The 22925-nt window shown below is 47.9% G+C and overlaps 1 protein-coding gene across 2 annotated transcripts in view; it reads left to right on the forward strand.

Annotated features, from left to right (window-relative positions):
* Window positions 1-22925, forward strand: part of ndst1b (N-deacetylase/N-sulfotransferase (heparan glucosaminyl) 1b) — a 259765-nt gene that overhangs the window by 37719 nt on the left and 199121 nt on the right. For both annotated transcript variants that reach the window (XM_078231781.1, XM_078231784.1), the window contains one exon: window positions 21562-21668. The gene's annotated coding sequence lies outside the window, so the exon portion shown is untranslated. The remainder of the gene's footprint in view (window positions 1-21561; window positions 21669-22925) is intronic.

Raw genomic sequence — 22925 nt, forward strand, 5'->3', positions numbered from 1 at the left:
ATAAAACTCTCAGTGCTCCCACTGTCAAACAGACAATACACAGTACGACCATTTACCTTAATGTTCATCATTGAACAGTCAAGCCTGTGATGCTTAGCCTGGTCCAGGGTGATCGACGCCACCGTTGGCCCTTGGACGTCACTGCAGGCAGCCGAGGTTGATGCTGAGGACCCCTGCTGGTCGCTCCTGGTCGTCGTCGACCAAGATGGCTGCCCCCATGAATCGCACATGGTTGAGGGCGCCAAGCGTAGCGACTCCTGGTGGTCATCCTCCTCCTCCGCCAGCCACAATGGCGTCGTCCTAGGCTCGCACGTGGTCGGACCTCGTGGGTACTGCGACGCCGATGGAGATGATCTCCGTTCTGGAGGGTCACAGGCTGCACTGCCGTTCTTGGGCTTCGATCTGCAGACTTTCGCGTAGTGCCCCTTTTTACCGCATTGATTGCAGATCACTGTTTTAGCAGGACACTGTTGCCGTGGATGCTTGGCTCCTCCGCAAAAATAGCACCGCGGGCCGCCTGGGGCTGCCGCCGTCGTCGGGTCGATATGGGAGCGCGAGCCCGTGGGGCGAGGAGGGATTTGTGACTGCTCCTGCCACGTTGTCTCCACGTGGTCCTCCGGATACAGGGCCAAGCTTTTCGACGCCGCCTCCAGCATTTCAGCCATCTCCATCGCTTGGGTCAGGTTGAGATTCCCTTTCTCCAACAGCTTGAGCCGGATGTACGAAGACCCTACCCCTGCCACAAACGCATCTCGGGCGAGGTCGTACATGTACTGCTCAGCCGACACAGCTTTGCAGTCGCAGCCCCTGGCAAGCTGCAAGAGCTCATTGGCGTAATCCTCCATGGTTTCGCCCGACTGCCGACGTCGTGTAGCGAGGAGGTAACGAGCGTGGATCTCGTTGGGAGGTCTCGTGTATCGCTTTTTCAAGAGCTCGAGGGCCCTCGGGTAAGTGGTGGCCGCATGAATCGCGAGGTAGACAGTGTCGCTTACCCTCGCATGGAGGACCTGGAGTCTGTCGTTATCCGTAGTAACTGCTGCAGAGGCTGCCAGGTAGTCCTCGAAACACTTCAGCCAGTGGTCGAAGGTGTTAGAGGCGCCGACCGCACGTGGATCCAGCGTCAGACGCTCTGGCTTTAGCATTTGTTCCATACTCTCCTTTCTGTCGAGAGTTTCGTGTTAGACAATAAAATTGATGCGCGACAATCGAGCACGAGACACAAGGCTTCAGTAATTGAAGGCTTTTATTGACAAACAATGGAACTATCTAAACACGAGTACACCAATCCAGACTGGAGGGGTCCTGCCCGAGCAGAGGGTCTTATACCTCTCCCAGGAGGCGGGGCCCGACTGGGATGTGCCACAACAGCATCCACCACAGGTATATTAATCCCACAGTGTAAACACCCTAGCCTAACAACAACATTATAACAACCCCACAGTGTCAACACCCTAGCCCAACAGCAACATTAGAATAACCCCACAGTGGTAACCAACGATGGTTCACCACAGTAGGTCCATTCAAGAGTCTGATGGCAGCAGGGAAGAAGCTGTTCTTGAGTCGGTTGGTACGTGACCTCAGACTTTTGTATCTTTTTCCCGGCAGAAGAAGGTGGAAGAGAGAATGTCTGGGTGTGTGGTGTCCTTGATTATGCTGGCTGCTTTTCCGAGGCAGCGGGGAGTGCAGACGGAGTTAGAATCATATAATCCCTACAGTGCAGAAGGAGGCCATTCGGCCCATCGAGTCTGCACCGACCACAATCCCACCCAGGCCCTATCCCCATAGCCCCCACGTATTTACCCTACAAGTCCCCCCGACGCTAAGGGGCAACTTAGCATGGCCAATCAACTTAACCCGCACAACCTTGGAGTGTGTGAGGAAACCGGAGCACCCGGAGGAAACCCACACAGACACGGGGAGAACATACAAACTCTGCACAGTGACCCAAGCCGGAAATTGAACTCGGGTCCTTGGCGCTGGGAGGCAGCAGTGCTAACCACTGTGCCACCGTGCCGAATGGATGGAAAGTTTTCAGATTTAAGGTCAAAGGATACTCGACCTGTATTTGAAATAACAAACACAAGTATCAAGTTGTTGTTAATGGACATCTTATTGCCTTATGGTGTCTTGTTGGGCGTCACGACTGACAAATCTCAGGCGCTGTTGGTGAAAGCTGCCACTTGCAGCAGGCTGGTTAACCCATTTTCAGAGGCTGAAGCAGAGATGGTAAGTAACATTCCCTCTGGGACCCTGCCTATTGTTTTTTTCGGGTTCTCTCTGTGGGACAGCTGTCAGACTCATTCCCAGCAGATTAGGCTGTTGACAGGATCAGTGCCTTTGCTTGACTCATTGCTTGTATTTTTGAATGTTCCAAAATGTCACTGGGTCAGAAGCCGCTGCTTATACAACCGCTAGCTCACTGACCCCAATGAAAACATGAACTGCAACCGCACATCTCAAAGCTCATGAATATTTGAAAAAGATCATTCAAAACCCACCTGCTTTTTACCAGTCACCTCACCATTACGCACGACCTTGTAAATACAGCACTCAGTGAAGTAGGTCGTCTCTTTCAATCATTTTTTGGAACCTCAGCTTTAACTCTGCGTTCGGCCACAATTACTCAGCGTTTGTTGTCAGAATAATATTCCCACGTTCCTGTTTCAAGTTCAGTAACACAGGTGGGAATATAACGGTCATCCAATACAGCGGGACTTTCCCATCCTGCTGCAGTGGACGGAGATTTGGCTGGGCGGCATATAAAATGAGGGGTAAAATTTTTAAGAGGGTGCAGGAGCAAAGGGAGCTGGTTGTCTATGTGCGTAGATCATTGAAGATAGCAGGACATGTGGAGAGTGCAGTTAATAAAGCATATTGTATCGTGGGCTATATTAATCGGAGCACAGAGTACAAGAGCAAGGAGTTGGCGTTTGGCTGAGGATCTGAGTTTGTTATTCAAGGGGATGGCAATTGAAATTTAATGAATCTATAGAAGACACTAGTTAGACCTCAGCTGGAATATTGTGTACAGTTCTGGGCACCACACTATAGGAAGGATGTGAACATATTGGAGAGAGTGCAGAAGAGATTTAGAACATAGAACATAGAACAGTACAGCACAGAACAGGCCCTTCGGCCCACGATGTTGTGCCGAGCTTTATCTGAAACCAAGATCAAGCTATCCCACTCCCTATCATCCTGGTGTGCTCCATGTGCCTATCCAATAACCGCTTAAATGTTTCTAAAGTGTCTGACTCCACTATCACTGCAGGCAGTCCATTCCACACCCCAACCACTCTCTGCGTAAAGAACCTACCTCTGATATCCGTCCTGTATCTCCCACCACGAACCCTATAGTTATGCCCCCTTGTAATAGCTCCATCCACCCGAGGAAATAGTCTTTGAACGTTCACTCTATCTATCCCCTTCATCATTTTATACACCTCTATTAAGTCTCCCCTCAGCCTCCTCCGCTCCAGAGAGAACAGCCCTAGCTCCCTCAACCTTTCCTCATATGACCTACCCTCCAAACCAGGCAGCATCCTGGTAAATCTCCTCTGCACTCTTTCCAGCGCTTCCACATCCTTCTTATAGTGAGGTGACCAGAACTGCACACAATATTCCAAATGTGGTCTCACCAAGGTCCTGTACAGTTGCAGCATAACCCCACGGCTCTTAAACTCCAACCCCCTGTTAATAAAAGCTAACACACTATAGGCCTTCTTCACAGCTCTATCCACTTGACTGGCAACCTTTAGAGATCTGTGGATATGGACCCCAAGATCTCTCTGTTCCTCCACAGTCTTCAGAACCCTACCTTTGACCCTGTAATCCACATTTAAATTAGTCCTACCAAAATGAATCACCTCACATTTATCAGGGTTAAACTCCATTTGCCATTTTTCAGCCCAGCTTTGCATCCTATCTATGTCTCTTTGCAGCCTACAACAACCCTCCACCTCATCCACTACTCCACCAATCTTGGTGTCATCAGCAAATTTACTGATCCACCCTTCAGCCCCCTCCTCTAAGTCATTAATAAAAATCACAAAGAGCAGAGGACCAAGCACTGATCCCTGCGGCACACCGCTAGCAACCTGCCTCCAATCCGAAAATTTTCCATCGACCACCACCCTCTGTCTTCGGTCAGACAGCCAGTTACCTATCCAATCGGCCAACTTTCCCTCTATCCCACACCTCCTCACTTTCATCATAAGCCGACCATGGGGGACCTTATCAAACGCCTTACTAAAATCCATGTATATGACATCAACTGCCCTACCTTCATCAACACACTTAGTTACCTCCTCAAAAAATTCTATCAAATTTGTGAGGCACGACTTGCCCTTCACGAATCCGTGCTGACTATCTCGGATTAATCCGCATCTTTCTAAATGGTCGTAAATCCCATCCCGAAGGACCCTTTCCATCAATTTACCAACCACCGAAGTAAGACTAACCGGTCTATAATTATCAGGGTCATTTCTATTCCCTTTCTTAAACAGAGGAACAACATTCGCCATTCTCCAGTCCTCTGGCACCATCCCCGTGGACAGCGAGGACCCAAAGATCAACGCCAAAGGCTCTGCAATCTCATCCCTTGCCTCCCACAGAATCCTAGGATACATTTCATCAGGCCCAGGGGACTTATCGACCTTCAGTTTATTCAAAACTGTCAAGACATCCTCCCTCCGAACATCTATTTCCTCCAGCCTATTAGCCTGTAACACCTTCTCTTCCTCAAAAACATGGCCCCTCTCCTTGGTGAACACTGAAGAAAAGTATTCATTCATCACCTCGCCTATCTCTACTGACTCCATACACAAGTTCCCACTACTGTCCTTGACCGGCCCTAACCTCACCCTGGTCATTCTTTTATTCCTCACATAAGAGTAAAAATCCTTGGGGTTTTCCTTGATCCGACCCGCCAAGGACTTCTCATGTCCCCTCCTAGCTCTCCTAAGCCCCTTTTTCAGCTCATTCCTTGCTAACTTGTAACCCTCAATCGAGCCATCTGAACCTTGTTTCCTCATCCCTACATAAGCTTCCCTCTTCCTTTTCACAAGACATTCCACCTCTTTTGTGAACCATGGTTCCCTCACTCGGCCATTTCCTCCCTGCCTGACAGGAACATACCTATCAAGGACATCCAGTATTTGTTCCTTGAAAAAGTTCCACTTTTCATTAGTTCCTTTCTCTGACAGTTTCTGTTCCCAACTTATGCCCCCTAATTCTTGCCTAATCGCATCATAATTACCTCTCCCCCAATTGTAAACCTTGCCCTGCCGTACGGCCCTATCCCTCTCCATTGTAATAACAAAAGACACCGAATTGTGGTCACTATCTCCAAATTGCTCTCCCACAACCAAATCTAACACTTGGCCCGGTTCATTTCCCAGTACCAAATCCAATGTGGCCTCACCTCTAGTCGGCCCATCCACATATTGTGTCAGGAAACCCTCCCGCACACACTGCACAAAAACTGCCCCATCCAAACTATTTGACCTACAAAGGTTCCAATCAATATTTGGAAAGTTAAAGTCCCCCATGACAACTACCCTGTGACCCCCACACATATCCATAATCTGCTTAGCAATTTCTTCCTCCACATCTCTATTACTATTTGGGGGCCTATAGTAAACTCCTAGCAACGTGACCGCTCCTTTCCTATTTCTAACTTCAGCCCATATTACCTCAGTGTGCAGATCCCCCACGAAGTGCCTTTCCGCAGCCGTTAAACTATCCTTGATTAACAATGCCACTCCTCCACCTCTTTTACCAGCTTCCCTACACTTAGTGAAACATCTATACCCCGGAACGTCCAACAACCATTCCTGTCCTTGTTCTACCCACGTCTCCGTAATGGCCACAACATCGTAGTCCCAAGTACCAATCCACGCCCCAAGTTCATCTACCTTGTTCCGGATGCTCCTTGCATTGAAGTAGACACACTTCAACCCACCTTCCTGTCTACCAGTACCCACCCTTGACCCTGATGCCTTCCCCAATACCTCACCACCCTCACTGACTTCTGGACTACAACTCCCTTGCCCACTCCCCTGACAAATTAGTTTAAACCCCCCTGAAGAGCCGTAACAAATTTCCCTCTGAGGATATTGGTGCCCCTCTGGTTCAGGTGCACCCCGTCCTGTTTGTACAGGTCCCACCTTCCCCAGAACGTGTTCCAATTATCCACGTATCTGAAACCCTCCCTCCTACACCATCCCTGCAACAAGAATGTTTCCAGGGATGAGAAACTTCAGTTATGAGGCTAGATTGGAGAGATTGGGACTGTTCTCCTTGGAGAGAAGAAGACTAAGAGGCTAGGGAGAAAATGCTCCCGTCATAAAAGGATAAATAATGAGAGGGCACAGATTTAAAGTGATTTGCAAAAGAAGCAAATGTGATTTAAAAAAAACCTTTTTCACACAGCGACTGTGGAATGTTCTATCTGGAAGTGTGGTGGAGGCAGGTTCAATTGAGGCATTCAAAAGGGCTTTCGATGGTTATTTGAATAGAAACAATGTGCAGGGGTACGGGGAAAAGGCAAGGGAATGACACGATGTTCTTTTGGAGAGTCGGTGCAGACACGATGGGCCAAATGGCCTCCTTCTGCACCGTAACAATGTAGTCAGAACATACAACAGGGAAGAAGTCAAGAATTTGGTCCATTGAGCCCAGCTCTCTAATATTCCAACTTGAACACACTGAAGTCTTTAATTTTATCCTCCCAGCTGATAGATCAATGTGCCTTTCAATAAATCTTTTTTTTATATAAAAGGTCTGCTCGAAATCATCTCATGTTTTAAGACTTATCTCCTCTAAGCCACCTTTCCAGCTTATAGTACCTCAGCTTGTCTAATCTTTCTTACACAGCTCATCCTTTTACATTTGGGATCATGCTCGCTCTCCTTCACTGCGTCCTTCTGATGTACAGAAACCTCTACTGAACTGTGGCAACCAGTGTGTTCAACCTCCAAGTGTGGCCAACCAAGTGTGCTGTAATCTCTTGTTGAATTTTATATACCACTATTCTGCCTGTGTATCCCAATACTCTGATTTGCCTTTCAAATTGCTCCTTCACATTGTCTTGACATTGAAAAGGCCACCGACTATTACTCCCAGATCCTTTCTACGCTCTCTGTGCTAAGTCTGATATCTATGTAGCTCTTTGTTCCAGGATGCAATGCTTTTACATATCTCATTAAATTTCAATTGCCATCCCCTTGAATAACAAACTCAGATCCTCAGCCAAACGCCAACTCCACCTTCTGTCCACAAGGCACTCAATTTTAATGTTGGCTGCAAACCTAAGTTTACAAATCATTTAGTTCTCCACCCGTGCTGTTTATGCCCGTTTACCAACACGATTTTGGATACGAACACCAGTCCCCACTGGATCTTCACCTCCCCCCATTCTAACACTGCTCCTGAAACAAAAGCAACATACTGCGGATGTTGGACATCTGAGATGAGAACAGAATTTTTTTTTTTAAAGTGGCGGCACGGTGGCACAGTGGTTAGCACTGCTGCCTCACAGCGCCAGGCACCCGGGTTCGATTCCCAGTTTGGGTCACTGTCTGTGCGGAGTCTGCACGTTCTCCCCGTGTCTGCATGGGTTTCCTCCCACAGTCCGAAAGATGTGCTGGTTAGGGTGCATTGGCCGTGCTAAATTTTCCCTCAGTGTACCCGAACAGGCGCCGGAGTGTGGCGACTAGGGGATTTTCACAGTAACTTCATTGCAGTGTTAATGTAAGCTGATTTGTGACACTAATTAATGAACTTTACTTTACTTTAAATGCTGGATGGACTCAGCAGGTCTGGTCGCATCTGTGGAGAGAGAAACAGAGTTAACAGCTAGGATTCTCCAGCTGTGCACACCGATGGGATCTTCTGGTCCCGCAGACAGCACACCCACCGCCGGTGGTTTTCCAGTGCTGTGGGGGCGAATCAATGGGAAGTCCCATTGGCAGAGACGGGACCAGAATATCCCATGGCTGGTGAATGGCTCCCACCGCTAAGAGACATGCTGTGGAGAGGTTGGAGAATCCCCCCAATCATAGAAATCATAGAAAGAAAATCATAGAAACCCTACAGTACAGAAAGAGGCCATTCAGCCCATCGAGTCTGCACCGACCACAATCCCACCCAGGCCCTACCCCCATATCCCTACATATTTACCCACTAATCCCTCTAACCTACGCATCTCAGGACACTAAGGGCAATTTTTAGCATGGCCAATCAACTTAACCGCACATCTTTGGACTGTGGGAGGAAACCGGAGCACCCGGAGGAAACCCACGCAGACACGAGGAGAATGTGCAAACCACACAGACAGTGACCCAAGCCGGGAATCGAACCCAGGTCCCTGGAGCTGTGAAGCAGCAGTGCTAACCACTGTGCCACTGTGCCGCCCAATGTTTCGAACAAAGAACAAAGAAAGTTACAGCACAGGAACAGGCCCTTCGGCCCACTAAGCCCCTGCCGATCGTGATGCCCCAACTAAACTAAAAAAAACCTCTGCCCTTACTCAGGCCCTCCAAGCCTGTGCTGATCATGATGCCCCTAACTAAAAAGAACCTTCTGTCCTTACTCAGTCCGTATCCTTCTATTCCCTCCCTATTCATGTACCCATCCAGGTGTCTCTGAAATGTTGCTGATGTGCCTGCTTCCTCCGCCTCCTCTGGCAGTGCGTTCCAGGCACCCACCGCGCTCTCTGTGAAAAACTTCTCCCACACACATCTCCCTTAAACTTTCCCCCGCTCACCTTGAACCTGTGTCCCCTTGTAATTGACACTTCCACCCTGGGAAAAAGCCTCTGACTAAATTCGAGTCTGAATGGCTCTGAGGCAGAGTCAAAGTGGACTTGAAACGTCGACTCTGTTTTTCTCTCTCCACTGATGTTGCCAGCCCTGCCGAGCTTGTCCAGCGTTTTCCCTTCTACTCTTACAAGTTTGGTTTCATTTTTTTTTGTTTAATCTCTTAGTCTCACATTGCAATCCAGATGCCCATTAATTTCACTTTTATCTGCACACTCATATGTGGGATTTTGCCCAAAACATTCTCTGGGTGAACAACATGGTCATAGAATGCCCACAGTGCAGAAGAGGCCATTCAGCCCATTGAGTCTGCACTGACTCTCTGACTGAGCAACTTTCCTCGGCCCAGCTCGCACCCTATCCCCGTAACCCCATGCATTTACCCCACTACATTCTAGTCACTGCATTAACACTACATTCCGCACTCTCTCCTTTCCTTCTCTATGAACGGTATGCTTTGTCTGTATAGCGCGCAAGAAACAATACTTTTCACTGTATACTAATACATGTGACAATATCAAATCAAATCACAAATCCCCCCTAACCTACATCTCTGGACACTACGGGGCAACTTAGCATGGCCAATGCACCTAACCTGCACATCTTTGGACTGTGGGAGGAAGCCGCAGCACTCAGAGGAAACCCACGCAGACATGGGGGGAACGTGTAAACTCCATCTAGAGCCGGAATTGAACCCAGATCCCTGGCGCTGTGAGGCAGCACTGCTAACCACTGTGCCACCGTGCCATCTATGATGATGAAGAACAACAAGAAAACTCAAGCTTGTAGCAAGGAACAGTTCATTAGATGATTCCCATGAAGCTCAGAAATCTGGACAATAAATAAAGATTTATGGGGAAAAAAATAGAGGTCTTTGAAATGAGCAGCCAGCAATTGCAAAGGCAAGTGGTACTTTGGCCTTTATTGCCAGGGGATTGGAGTACAGGAGTAAGGCCGCTGCATTTGGACAGGAAGGGTTGCCAACTCTCCCGCAATGGTTGGAATTGGCCTCAATCTCCCAAAACAAAGCATTCTGGGAGGATGTCAACTCCTGGCAATGGCAACCAGGACTGTCCATCAGCCAATCACAATTCAGTCATGGGTACCACCAACCTTAGGGGATTTTCATAGAATCCCTACAGTGCAGAAGGAGGCCATTCAGCCCATAGAGTCTGCACCAACCACAATCCCACCCAAGCCCTATCCCTGTAACCCCACATATTTACCCTGCTAATCCCCCTGAAACTAAGGGACAATTTACCATGGCCAATCAACCTAACCCGCACATCTTTAGACTGTGGGAGGAAACCAGAGCACCCGGAGGAAACCCACCCAGACATGGGGAGAATGTGCAAACTCCACAAAGACAGTGACCCGAGGCTGGAATTGAACCTGGGTTCCTGGCGCTGTGAAGCGGCAGTGCTAACCACTGTGCCACCGTGCCATCACAGTAACTTCACTGCAGCATTAACGTAAGCCTACTTGTGACAATAAATAAACGTTTAAACTTTGAACTTTAAACTTTTCGCTCGTCTGGGCCAATCACAGGCCTACATTCGGGTAACAGCTGAGCTTTCCTATGCCGGGAACCTGCTCCCCGACCCACAGGGAAGCCAGATCGGGCACAGGCCAAGATTTACCATCCACGTGGTCAGTGCTCCAACCAGCTGAGGTGATGCTTGCGTGGGCTGCAGAGCTGGAGGCAAGGCGCTGATTATGAGCCAAGGTTGGGCTCGGCTGAGACCAGCTGCATGCAGCTGTGGTGATTAATTAGTGTTGTTAATGTTATTAACTCGGGCCGGATTGAATGGATGGTGACTGGGAGGACTGTGGTGCACTGCTGATTCCCATCCCCTGAGAGCGAGTGGCGGGGGAAAGATTTGTTCAGACGCAGTAGTGGAATTTAATGGAGCTGGGTTCATTTCCTGTCACATGCTTGCACCAATCCATGATGTCATGATGCTAACGTATATATCCAACTGGAGTTGGTAACTGTAATGACTTTGGTCAGGCCATTGAAGTTAGCCTATTGGAGTATGAACTCGCTGATTAAGGGGCCAATTGATGGGCCAATCAGGGAGACTTTACTTGTATTTAACCGGGAGTGTCAGTTCCTCTGGTAATCCCGAAGGTAGACTGCTGACTGTGAGCACTCTGTGTACTGCTGTTGGAATTGTAAATAAAGGGATTTGGGTGAAGGGACTTATGCCTCTGTGAACTTATTACAGTAACCGTGTGTATGGAAGCTTGTCACACCTAGAGTATTGGGTACAGTTTTAGTCTCCTTACCTGCATGTACTTAACCATTGAGAGAGTGCAAGAGAGATTCATCCAGCCTAATTTCCTGGAATGGTGGGGTTGTCCTATGAGAAGAGATTGGGTCAGAATTTTCTAGAGTTTAGAAGATTGAGAGGTGATCTCATTCAAACATACAAAATTCTCACAGGGTGTGACAAGGTAGGTGCAGGGAGGAGGTTTCCCCTGTCGGGGGAAGGGTCTTGAACCAGGGGGCATAATCTCAGAATAAGGGGCAGGATATTTAGGACTGGAATGAGGAGGAATTTCTTCACTCAGAGGGTGGTGAATCTTTGGAATTCTCTACCCCAGAGGCTGTGGAGGCTCAGTGATTGGGTATGTCCCAGACAGAGATCGATAGATGTGACAATAAGGGATTATGGGGGTAGTTGAGGAGGATTGCGCTGAGGTAGAAGGTCAGCCATGATCCAGTTCAATGGTGGAACAGGCTCGAGGGGCCTCTTCTTATTTCCTATGTGGAAGCTGAGATTTCTGCTAAAATTCCAAAGACCGGCAATGGGCGGGATTTACAGCGTGACAGACCACATGTTTCACAGTGGTGGGAGGCAGCACGCCAGTGGTGGGATCTTCTGGTCCCGCTGTTGTCAATGGGATTTCCTGTTGAATGCACCCCCTGCTGCTGGGAAACACGAGATGGGGGTGCGCTGTCAGTGGGACCGGGAGATCCTGCCGGCAGGAAAGGCCGGAAAGTTCTGGACAATTAGACAAAGACTAGGTGCTTGAAATTGTAAAGAGAAAGTTCTTAAAAAGTGACATTCAGTGAAGAAAATGTCCGAATTCCGGCCAGTTGATCAGAGCTGAAAGGCTGCAGAGGTCTCCTCTAGAGGTCAAAGTGCAGGGCAGCAGGCAGAGGGGTCGACCTCGGTGCCGCTGGGTGAGAGACGTCACAGAGCGGTTGGAGACGAGCGACAGTGGATGTGTGACAGAGGGGCAAGACAGACACAATAACAGCAGATCCCCTGGCAGGAGCAATGGGTTAGGTAGATTGTAGTGTCTTTAGCCTGGTGTTGTGAGACTTCTTATTAGGTAGATTGGCCATGCTAAATTCTCCCTGAGTGTACCCGAACAGGCGCCGGAGTGTGGCGACTGGGGGATTTTCACAGTAACTTCATTGCAGTGTTAATGTAAGCCTACTTGTGACACTAATAAATAAACTTTTACACTTTAAACTTTAAAAACAAGCACAGAGAGAGAGGAGAGATGACAAAGGAGGACATTTTTACCAGACTTTATAAAATTGGTTGAAATGATTTGTCCAAAGGGAAATAATCCAAATGGCAGCATTGACAACTTGATAATACTGCGGGACGTTAACTGGTTATGAAGCTGATTCGCCCGTTCATAGAGGTGAGCATTTGTGGCGTTGACAGAACAGGTGACGTGACTGGGCCTAAACGCAGGAACAGGAAGTGCTGAAGAGTGTGGTGCACCGAGTCTGCCTTTGACATTGCTATCAGTGATTGATACTGGAACAGTTGGCTAATCAGAGCAATTAATCTCTATCAATTTATCTCTGCCACGGACACAGACATGAAGCGAGGATAGACTCTGATGGAAAGCTTTGGGGATCACATCAACAGTTGACTTTGAACCTCCCAAGAACATTACACTGACCATATGTCGTGTTTCAATTTATTCATATATTAAATTCCCAAATAGTAGTTTCCAAAATAAGCCTATCTACTTTGCATTTGAATGAATCAAAGTTTCTGCTTCACGTATCTCCCTGGAGATACTATTCAGATGCCTACTTACGCACCATGTTTCTGAAGATACATTTTGACCATACTCGCTACATCATGTCGTCTAGTTTACTGTTGTGGACCAGGTGAAATATCTCAGCATTTTCCAGCCTCTGTTGAATCCTAAAAGCAACAATCAGATTACCGTTCAACCTTCTCTTTCTCAGTAAGGACTCGCCCAATTTACATCATTGCTGCTCATCGTCCAATTGCGTCATTCTTTTCTATCGTTACTCTCTTTGGTAATATTTACTGGTGAGCAAAAGAAACCTGACCACAATATCATCCAAACAAACCTTTATCCATTACAATTGCTTCGCAATCAAAGATCATCTGATATAGGGGAGGCGCAGTGGTATTGTCACTGGACTAGTAATCCAGAGATCCAGGGTAAAGCTCTGGGGATCCGGGTTCGAGTCCCACCTTTGCAGATGGTGAAATTTGAATTCTGGAATTAAAAAAGTCTAATGATGACCATGAAACCATTCTCGATTGTCGTTAAAAAACCCATCTGGATTCACCAATGCCCTTTAGGGAAGGAAATCTGCCGTCCTTACCCGGCCTGGCCTCCTCGTGATTCCAGACCCACAGCAATGTGGTTGACTCTCAACTGCCCTCTGAAATGGCCCAGCAAACTACTCAGTTCAAGGGCAATTAGGGATGGGCAAGAATACAGGCCGAACCAGTGACACCCACATGCCCTGAGCAAACAAAAAACAAGAGAATGTGTAATAAAGGTTTGTCTCTCTGTCAAACATTTGTAAAAGCTATGTTTTGGAGTCTGCAGTGAAAAATGTTTCTGCCTGGAAGTAAAGCATTTTGAGGCATTGGCTGGGAGAGATCAAAAGAGAAAATGCTGGAAAATCTCAGCAGGTCTGGCAGCATCTGTAAGGAGAGGAAAGAACTGATGTTTCAAGTCCAGATGACCCTTTGTCTATGGCCCCTATGACCCCTAGACTATGACTATGACCCCTAGTTCTGAAAAATTCATAGAATCACTACAGCGCAGAAGGACACCATTCGGCCCATCGAGTCTGCACCGATTCTCAGAGTATCTTATCAAGGCCTACACCTGCCCTATCCCCTAACCCCACACATTTACCATGGCCAATCCACCTAACCTACATCTTGGACACTAGATAGCAATTTATCATGGTCAATGTGCCTACCCCGTACATCTTTGTACTGTCACCCACTTCACACAGTCACCCGAGGCCAGAATTGAACCCGGGTCCGGGGGTGCTGTGAGGCAGCAGTGCTAACTAACCACTGTGCCACCCTGAAGAGGTCAAATGTATGCCGCTGACTCCTGGGAGTCTCGGGCTTGTCACCGGTCGGAATGGAGAAGGCTCATTCGGGAACTTCCCGAACACCTTGAGCGACTTTGTCGGGAATGTGCGGAGGTAAAGTCCGGGCATTGGAGAGAGCACGCAAACCTCCAAACTATCCATCCAGCTTCAAGCTCCATCTGCCCCACACTCAGGCAGGTCACACATTGGACTTAGCAACCGTTTCAGAATCCACTGAAGCAAGGGGACATTCTCAATCCCGAGGGGCTGCTGAAGAGGGGGAGATAGTGAATGTTTGCATGTTTTTGGACATCAGCGTTACCCAAATATCCAAACATGTGTTTCCCAACAGCTCACCCTGATTTCACCCGATAACGGCCCCCTTCCTGGCTTGAAGCTCAGTTCAGTTGTTCTACTCCAAAGTTTCAGCCTCTGGGATCAGGTAATTCCGCATCGGCGCATTAATCAGCGCAACTCAAAAGGCGTCAGGGGAACTAAATTCTTTGTGCATGCAACAAATCTTCAGAGAGGGTTATGGGTTTTGATTTGATTTGATTTATTATTGTCACATGTATTAGTATACAGTGAAAAGTATTGTTTCTTGCGCGCTATACAGACAAAGCATACCGTTCATAGAGAAGGAAACGAGAGAGTGCAGAATGTGGTGTTACAGTCATAGCTAGGCTGTAGAGAAAGATCAACTTAACGCAAGGTAGGTCCATTCAAAAGTTTGATGGCAGCAGGGAAGAAGCTGTTCTTGAGTCGGTTGGTACATGACCTCAGACTTTTGTATCTTTTTCCTGACGAAAGAAGGTGGAAGAGAGAATGTCCGGGGTGCGTGGGGTCCTTAATTATGCTGGCTGCTTTGCCGAGGCAGCGGGAAGTGTAGACAGAGTCAATGGATGGGAGGCTGGTTTGAGTGGTGGATTGGGCTTCATTCATGACCCTTTGTAGTTTCTTGCGGTCTTGGGCAGAGCAGGAGCCATACCAAGCTGTGGTACAACCAGAAAGAATGCTTTCTATGGTGCACCTGTAAAAGTTGGTGTGAGTCGTAGCTGACATGCCAAATTTCCTTAGTCTTAGGTGGAATTAGTCTTGAATGGAATCAGAAGGGAAGCCACTTCTTGAACAAGATGTCAATATTCTGAACAGAGCGTCCCTTGAGCAGTAAATGTTTTATCTCCGACTCTTTACATCTCAGTCAGGAGCTGACCAGGTGAACAATGGTGCTTTGTCTGTGGCTAGGCTCCATCTGCTGTATATCTACACTGGCATGGGATACAATCATCTAGAGTGTGCTGATGGGCTTTAGTCAAAGGCAGCAGGCAGCACCTGACAGAATTTGACGAATCGGTGAACTTGAATCAGGATAGAGGTTGGTCTGATCCTTCAGAGGAACAGTTACCTGTATAATTAATCAGCTGTGACACATTTACCCGAACCAAAGTCACACAAAACATTCTCAGTGGCTCTGAGCGAGGCACCTTATTTCTTTGTCCTCCTTGTTTCCTTTGCCAGGAATCCACCCAGTCCTTCTCCAACACCTCTCACCAGAAGTCTTCAGAAGAGAATCGGATCATTGTCAGATTGTAGTAGGGGCCCATTTGGTTCACTAGTGTCCTTTGGGGTTGGAACATGAATGAATAAAAATAAGGCCAGAATAGTGAGAAAGAATCTTGGCTCAGAAAAGCGCGAAGTAGAATTGGGTGGTTTGTCTTTGACCAGCACAGGCTTAATGGGCCGAATGGCCTTTTCTGTTCTGTATAGCCCTATGATTGTATGATTCTATGGTTGACTGAAGAGAGAGAATTTGCAGGGCTATGGGGAAAGGGCGGAGTGGGTGGGTCTAGGTGTTCGAGCAGAGAGCCAGCAGTAACATGGGGTCGATTGCAAATTCTGTTGTCAAGGTGCAGCATGTGGGTGAAGATGGGGAGAGGCCATGGCTGGTGCCGGGAGGGCTCCCTGGTTGACTTTCCAGAGGTGGATAGAGAAACTGTTGCTGGATACAGTTTGGCTGGGGTGAGATAGGTACAAGTCAATCCAAGCCAAGGCAGTGCCACAGAGCTGGAGAACAGGTCATAGAATCACAGATTGGTTACACCACCAGAGGAGGCCATTCAGCCTCAGTGTTCATACTGGCTCTCTGCTCCAGCAACCCATCCAGTCCCACTCACTCCGCTCTTTCCCCACAATCCTGCGAATTCTTTCTTTTCAAGTAATGATCCGATTCTCTGATATGGATAAAGTAGACGTGGAGTGCATGCTTCCTCTTGTGGGGCATTCTAGGATGAGAGGCCATAGTCTTAGGATAAGGGGGAGCAAATTTAAAACAGAGTTGAGGAGAAAAGACTTCTCCCAAAGGGTTGTGAATCTGTGGAATTCGCTACCCCAAAGTGTAGTGGATGCTGGAACAGTGAGTAAATTTATGGAGAAGTTAGAGATTTTTAATTGGTAATGGGTTGAAGGGTTTGGAGAGAAGGCAGGAAAATGGGGATGGATATCAGCCATGATCGAATGGCGGAGCAAACTTGATGGGCCGAATGGCCTAATTCTGCGCCGATATCTTATGAACTCTTCTGATGACATTGACTGATGAGAGGTGTTGGAGAAGGACTGGGTGGTTTCCTGGCAAAGGAGTCAAGGAGGACAAAGAAATAAGATGCCTCGCTCAGAGCCACCGAGAATGTCTTGTGTGACTTTGGTTCGGGTAAATGTGTCACAGCTGATTAATTATACAGGTGACTGTTCCTTTGAATGAACAGACCAACCTCTATCCTGATTCAAGTTCACCGATTCATCAAATTCTGTCAGGTGCGGCCTGCTGCCTTTAACTAAAGCCTATCAGCCTCCACGTACAATAAGTACATGCATCTGCCCTCCAGCACCTCTGTGCTAACAGATGACCATTCTGACACCCATTCTTAGAGGAGCCTTAACTTTCTCCAGTTGAGTAATGGAGGGATAGAAATGCCGCCAGCTTCAGGGCTCAGCACTAGCTCCGCCTGTCCTCCCTGGCTGCGAGCAAAACCTCTTCCCAAAAATTTGTGTCCCGTTTGATCCTGAGCTGTAATTCCTGCCTCCCATTATAATGACTGCCTGTACTTATAGGTAAGTAACGCTGATACATGGGAATACCGCCCTTGCACCAGCCTGTCGGCTGATGACACATTTTTGGATGCTCCACCGTCCACACACTCCAATGCATTCCTGGGAAACACCCCATCCTTTTCTCTGCCCTCAATGATCCTGTCTTCGAATCCGACTCAAGAGTAGCTTCTTCCCTGCTGTCATCAGACTTTTGAACAGACCTATCACATATTAAGCTGATCTTTCCCTGCACCCAATATGTAACTGCAACACTATATTCTGCACCCTATCCTTTTCTTTTCCCCTATGTACTCTACGAACGTCTGTATAATGCACAAGAAGCAATACTTTTCACTGTATTCCAATACAGGGGGTGGCATGGTGGCACAGTGGTTAGCACCGCTGCCTCACAGCGCCAGGGAACCGGGTTCGATTCCCATTTTGGGTCAATGTTTGTGTGGAGTCTGCATGTTCTCCCTGTGTCTGCATGGGTTTCCTCCGGGTGCTCCGGTTTCCTCCCACAGTCCAAAGATGTGCGGTTTAGGTGCGTTGGCCACGCTAGGTTGCCCCTTAGTGTCCCAGGATGCATAGGTTGGAGGGATTAGCGAGGTAAATATGTGGGGTTATGGGGATAGGGCCTAGGGGGGAATGTTGTCGGTGCAGACTCAATGGGCTGAATGACCACCTGCTGCGTAGGCATTCATTTGATTTGATTTATTGTTGTCACATATATTAGTATACAGTGAAAAGTATTGTTTCTTGCACGCTATACAGACAAAGCATACCATTCATAGAGAAGGAAAGGAGAGAATGCAGAATGTAGCGTTACAGTCATAGCTAGAGTGTAGAGAAAGATCAACTTAGTGCGAGGTAGGTCCATTCAAAAGTCTGATGGCAGCAGAAAAGAAGCTGTTCTTGAGTCGATTGGTACGTGACCTCACACTTTTGTATCTTTTTCCCGATGGAAGAAGGTGGAAGAGAGTATGTCCAGGGTGCGTGGGGTTCTTAATTATGCTGGCTGCTTTTCCAAGGCAGCGGGAAGTGTAGACAAAGTCAATGAATGGGAGGTTGGTCTGTGTGATGGACTGGGCTGCATTCATGACCCTTTGGAGTTTCTTGTGGTCTTGGGCAGAGCAGGAGCCATACCAAGCTGTGATACAACCACAAAGAATGCTCTGTAAAAGTTGGTGAGAGGCATAGCTGACATGCCAAATTTCCTTCATCTTCTGAGAAAGTAGAGGCATTGGTGGGCTTTCTTAACTATAGCATTGGCATGGAGAGACCAGGACAGGTTGTTGGTGATCTGGACACCTAAAAACTTGAAGCTCTTGATCATTCCTACTTCACCCCCATTGATGTAGACAGGGGCATGTTCTCCTTTACGCTTCCTGAAGTTGATGACAATCTCCTTCATTTTGTTGACATTGAGGGAGAGATGATTGTTATCGCGCCAGTTCACCAGGTTCTCTATCTCATTCCTGTTTTCTGTCTCGTCATTGTTTGAGATCCGACCTACAACAGTGGTGTCACCAGCAAACTTGAAAATCGAGTTGGAGGGGAATTTGGCCGCACAGTTATAGGTGTATAAGGAGTGTAGTAGGCGGCTGATTCAATATGTCTATACATGTGACAATAATAAATCAAATCAAATCAAATTAAATCTTCAGTCGCCTGGGCACGACTTGGTGGAACTTTCTTCTTAAACCCCTCTGCCTATTCATCCCCTTCTCCTCCTCGGAGACCTATCTCAAAACCCCTCTCTCTGACCAAACTCATTGGCGCCCACTGATTTCTCCTTCTCTGGTTTAAGAGATTTGTGTTGGTTTCCTTCATGTCTCTGGGAAGCACATTGAATAATTTCCCTCACTGGAAAGATTATAATCTTTTGCAAGCTGTATGATGTATCACAGAACTAAGCACGACCTCTGGGAGGTCCGGTGCTTTCCCTAAGTCAGCAGATGGTGGAGCAGTGGTGAGATGATTGGACTAGCCGCCCAGAGGCTCAGGCTGTTGAACATGAGTTCAAATCCCACCACGGCAGCTGGTGGAATTTAAATTCAATCAATACAATTTAGAATTGAAAGCTACCATTGCTTGTTGTAAAACTCACCTGGTTCACTAACGCCCCTTTAGGGAAGGAAATCTGCTGACTTACCTGGTCTGACCTACACGTGACTCCAGACCCACTGCAATGTGGGCAGCAGGTTGGCATAGTGGTTAGCACTGCTGCCTCACAGCACCAAGGACCCGGGTTCGATTCTGGCCTTGGGTGACTGTCTGTGTGGAGTTTGCACGTTCTCCCCATGTCTGCATGGGTTTCTTCCAGGTGCTCCAGTTTCCTCCCACACCCCAAAGATGTGCAGGTTAGGTGGCCATGGTGAATGTGCAGGGTTACAGGGTTAAGGTGGAGAGGAAGGCCTGAGGGGGGGGGGGGCGGATGCTCTTTTGTTAGGCGACAATCATCTCTCCCTCAATGTCAACAAGATGAAGGAGATAGTCATCAACTTCAGGAAGCATAGTGAAGAACATGCCCCTGTCTACATCAATGAGGATGAAGTAGGAATGATCGAGAGCTTCAGGTTTTTAGGTGTCCCAGATCACCAACAACCTGTCCTGGTCCCCCCATGCCGACGCTATAGTTAAGAAAGCCCACCAACGCTTCTACTTTCTCAGAAGACTAAGGAAATTTGGCATGTCCGCTATAACTCTCACCATCTTTTACAGATGCACCCTAGAAAGCATTCTTTCTGGTTGTATCACAGCTTGGTATGGCTCCTGCTCTGCCCAAGACCGCAAGAAACTATAAAGGGTCGTGAAAGCTAGTGCAGACACGATGGGCCAAATGGCACCTTAGGGATTCTATGAAAAACGTTGACTCCCAACTCCCCTCTGAAACGGCCGAGCAAGCTCAAGGGCCGTTAGGAATGGGCAATAAATGCTGGCCCCGTCAGCGACGCCCACATCCCGTGAAAGAATTTTAAAAATTACATTTTCGCATAACATTGTCCAAAACTTCTGAGAATTTATGATAATGTAGCAAGTCATGGTGAACCGTTCAGAACTGCACTAGAAAGAGTACAAAGGACTTGTCGACAAAGGGCGGTTTTTCCAACCAGCGCACAGACCTTAGGGAACAAATTAAAACCCCTCAGTGGGGTCTCAGGAGGGTAACATTACTCAATGAATTGAACGTACAAATCACCCGGGGCTGGTCTGCACTGGAAAAACAACCTCAAAGTGGGTGATGCAGTGAGGTAGAATTTGGAACTAAACAGTTGATTTACCGTTGTATATGGGCAGCTTTGTTTCCTCAGTCCGTCTACGAGGAATCAATTATCTTCAGCTGCTCAGGTGGTGTAACTCCCAGCAGCTCCTGATGAAAGAGACGAAGGTTGATCGTAACCCCATCGGAATATTGTGAAGGGAGAGGCGAGCTCACATAGTATTTTGGCCAGGGTAAAGGGTGTGCCACCTCTGGGTTGCCAGGGTAAAGGGTGTGCCACCTCTGGGTTGCCAGGGTAAAGGGTGTGCCACCTCTGGGTTGCCAGGCTAAAGGGTGTGCCACCTCTGGGTTGCCAGGGTAAAGGGTGTGCCGCCTCTGGGCTGCCTGCAGATGGTTCCTGAGCAGTTGGACGTAAAATGTTCTGGGGACACACTCTGTGGGAGGCGATGGCAGAGTGGTATTGTCATAGAATCATATAGAATAATAGGATCTACAGTGCAGAAGGAAGCCATTCGGCCCATCGAGCCTACACCGACATCAATCCCACCCAGGTCCCATCCTTGTAACCCCATCCATTTACCCTAGCTAGCCCCCCTGACACTAAGGGGAAATTTAGCATGGCCAATCCACCTGACCCGCACATCTTTGGAGTGTGAAAGGAAACTGGAGCACCCGGAGGAAACCCACACAGACACGGGGAGAACAAACAAACTCCGCACAGACAGTGACCCCAAGGCCGGAAAAGTCTCACAACACCAGGTTAAAGTCCAACAGGTTTATTTGGTAGCACAAACCACAAGCTTTCAGAGCGCTGCCCCTTCATCAGGTGAGTGGGAGTTGTGTTCACAAATAAGGCATATAAAAACACAAACTCAACTTACAAAATGATGGTTGGAATGCGAGTCTTTACAGGTAATCAAGTCTTAAAGGTACAGACAATGTGAATGGAGAGAGGGTTAAGCATAGGTTAAAGAGATGTGTATTGTCTCCAGCCAGGACAGTGTTTGTTGAGTTTGTTGAGTGTTTGTTGAGTTCCTATCCAGCCAGGCTGATGCGTTAACACCAGGATGTTTCTTTCTCTGTAGGTCTGATTCCCGCACAAGTTGCCTCCAGCCGTCCAGACAAAGCAGACAATGTGAAACAGTACCAGGGGCTATCTGAGCACTAAACATACCCGGGACAGCGTGTGCTGGTGAGTCGTGCAAATTATATCCCCGTTCGCTTCCAGGTTCAGGTCAAAAGAGTCCGCCTGGTAACATGTTTACTCGATTTATTGTTCTTTAAGCATTTATCTTTGGGGATTTACAGCGATATTCAGGTGATTTCTGGTGAATTGAGCCAAACAACAAGTTGCATTTAGATGGTGTCTTTTCATGTGGAAACACTTCTCAGGGCACTTCCCCAAGGGGCTCATCAGAAATAATTGGGACTCATCCAAGGGAAGATTCCGAGGTTTATTCAGAGTCTGGGGCTTTAACAAGGGTCTTAAAGGAGGAGCGGGGTGGATAGGGGCATGGGAATTCTATCACCCTGTGAGGAATGCATCAGGGTTCTAGGGCGGTACGGTGGCACAGTGGTTATCACTGCTGCCTCACAGTGCCAGGGACCCAGGTTCGATTCCCGGCTTGGGTCTGTCTGTGTGGAGTTAGCATGTTCTCCCTGTTTCTGCGTGGGTTTCCTCCGGGTGCTCCGGTTTCCTCCCACAGTCCAAAGCTGTGCAGGTTAGGTGGATTGGCCGTGCTAAATTGACCCTTAGTGTCAGGGGGATTAACAGGGTAAATGTGTAGGATTACGGGAATAGGGCCAGTGTGGGAATATGGTCGGTACAGACTCAATGGGCTGAATGGCCTCCTACTGTACTGTAGGGATTCAATGATTCTATGAAAGGGTTGGGCAGTGGGACTGAATGAGTTCCCTTGCAGAGAACCAACACTGACACGATGGACCTCCTTCTGTGTCGCCACTATTCCTCGGGCTGGGTTTTGGAACTGCATGGGGGAAGCTCTCCCTCCGGAACGACAGTCAGTTCTCCAGAGAATACCCACTCACCCCATCCACCTCATTCCCACAAAAGAGCCATCTCCGAACACTAGTGTCCCTGTCTGCTTCCCCCTGATTCCCCATTCTGCTCCTTTCTCCTCCCCACCCCAAGCCCCCTTTCCAGGTACTCTTAAGAGGGAAGGGTTCCTAACCTTCAAAATGGATATCCTCATTCCTGCTAAAGCTTCCACTGTGAGGACAGAGGCAGGGTCATTCCTTTTTGGCCTGTCACAAATTATTCTCTCAATCTTTCTGAGTGCGTTTTAAGTGCCTAATGAAGAGCACGTCTTTGTCCCATCCTATTAATCAAGCATCATTAAAAGCAAATACACTGATATACATTCACAGTAACATCTCCTGCAAGTGTGCAGCTCAAGTCATTAACCTGTCACTAGCAGCAGGCTGCATT

The sequence above is a fragment of the Mustelus asterias genome, chromosome 16, assembly GCF_964213995.1.
Source record: "Mustelus asterias chromosome 16, sMusAst1.hap1.1, whole genome shotgun sequence".
Lineage (NCBI taxonomy): Eukaryota > Metazoa > Chordata > Chondrichthyes > Carcharhiniformes > Triakidae > Mustelus > Mustelus asterias.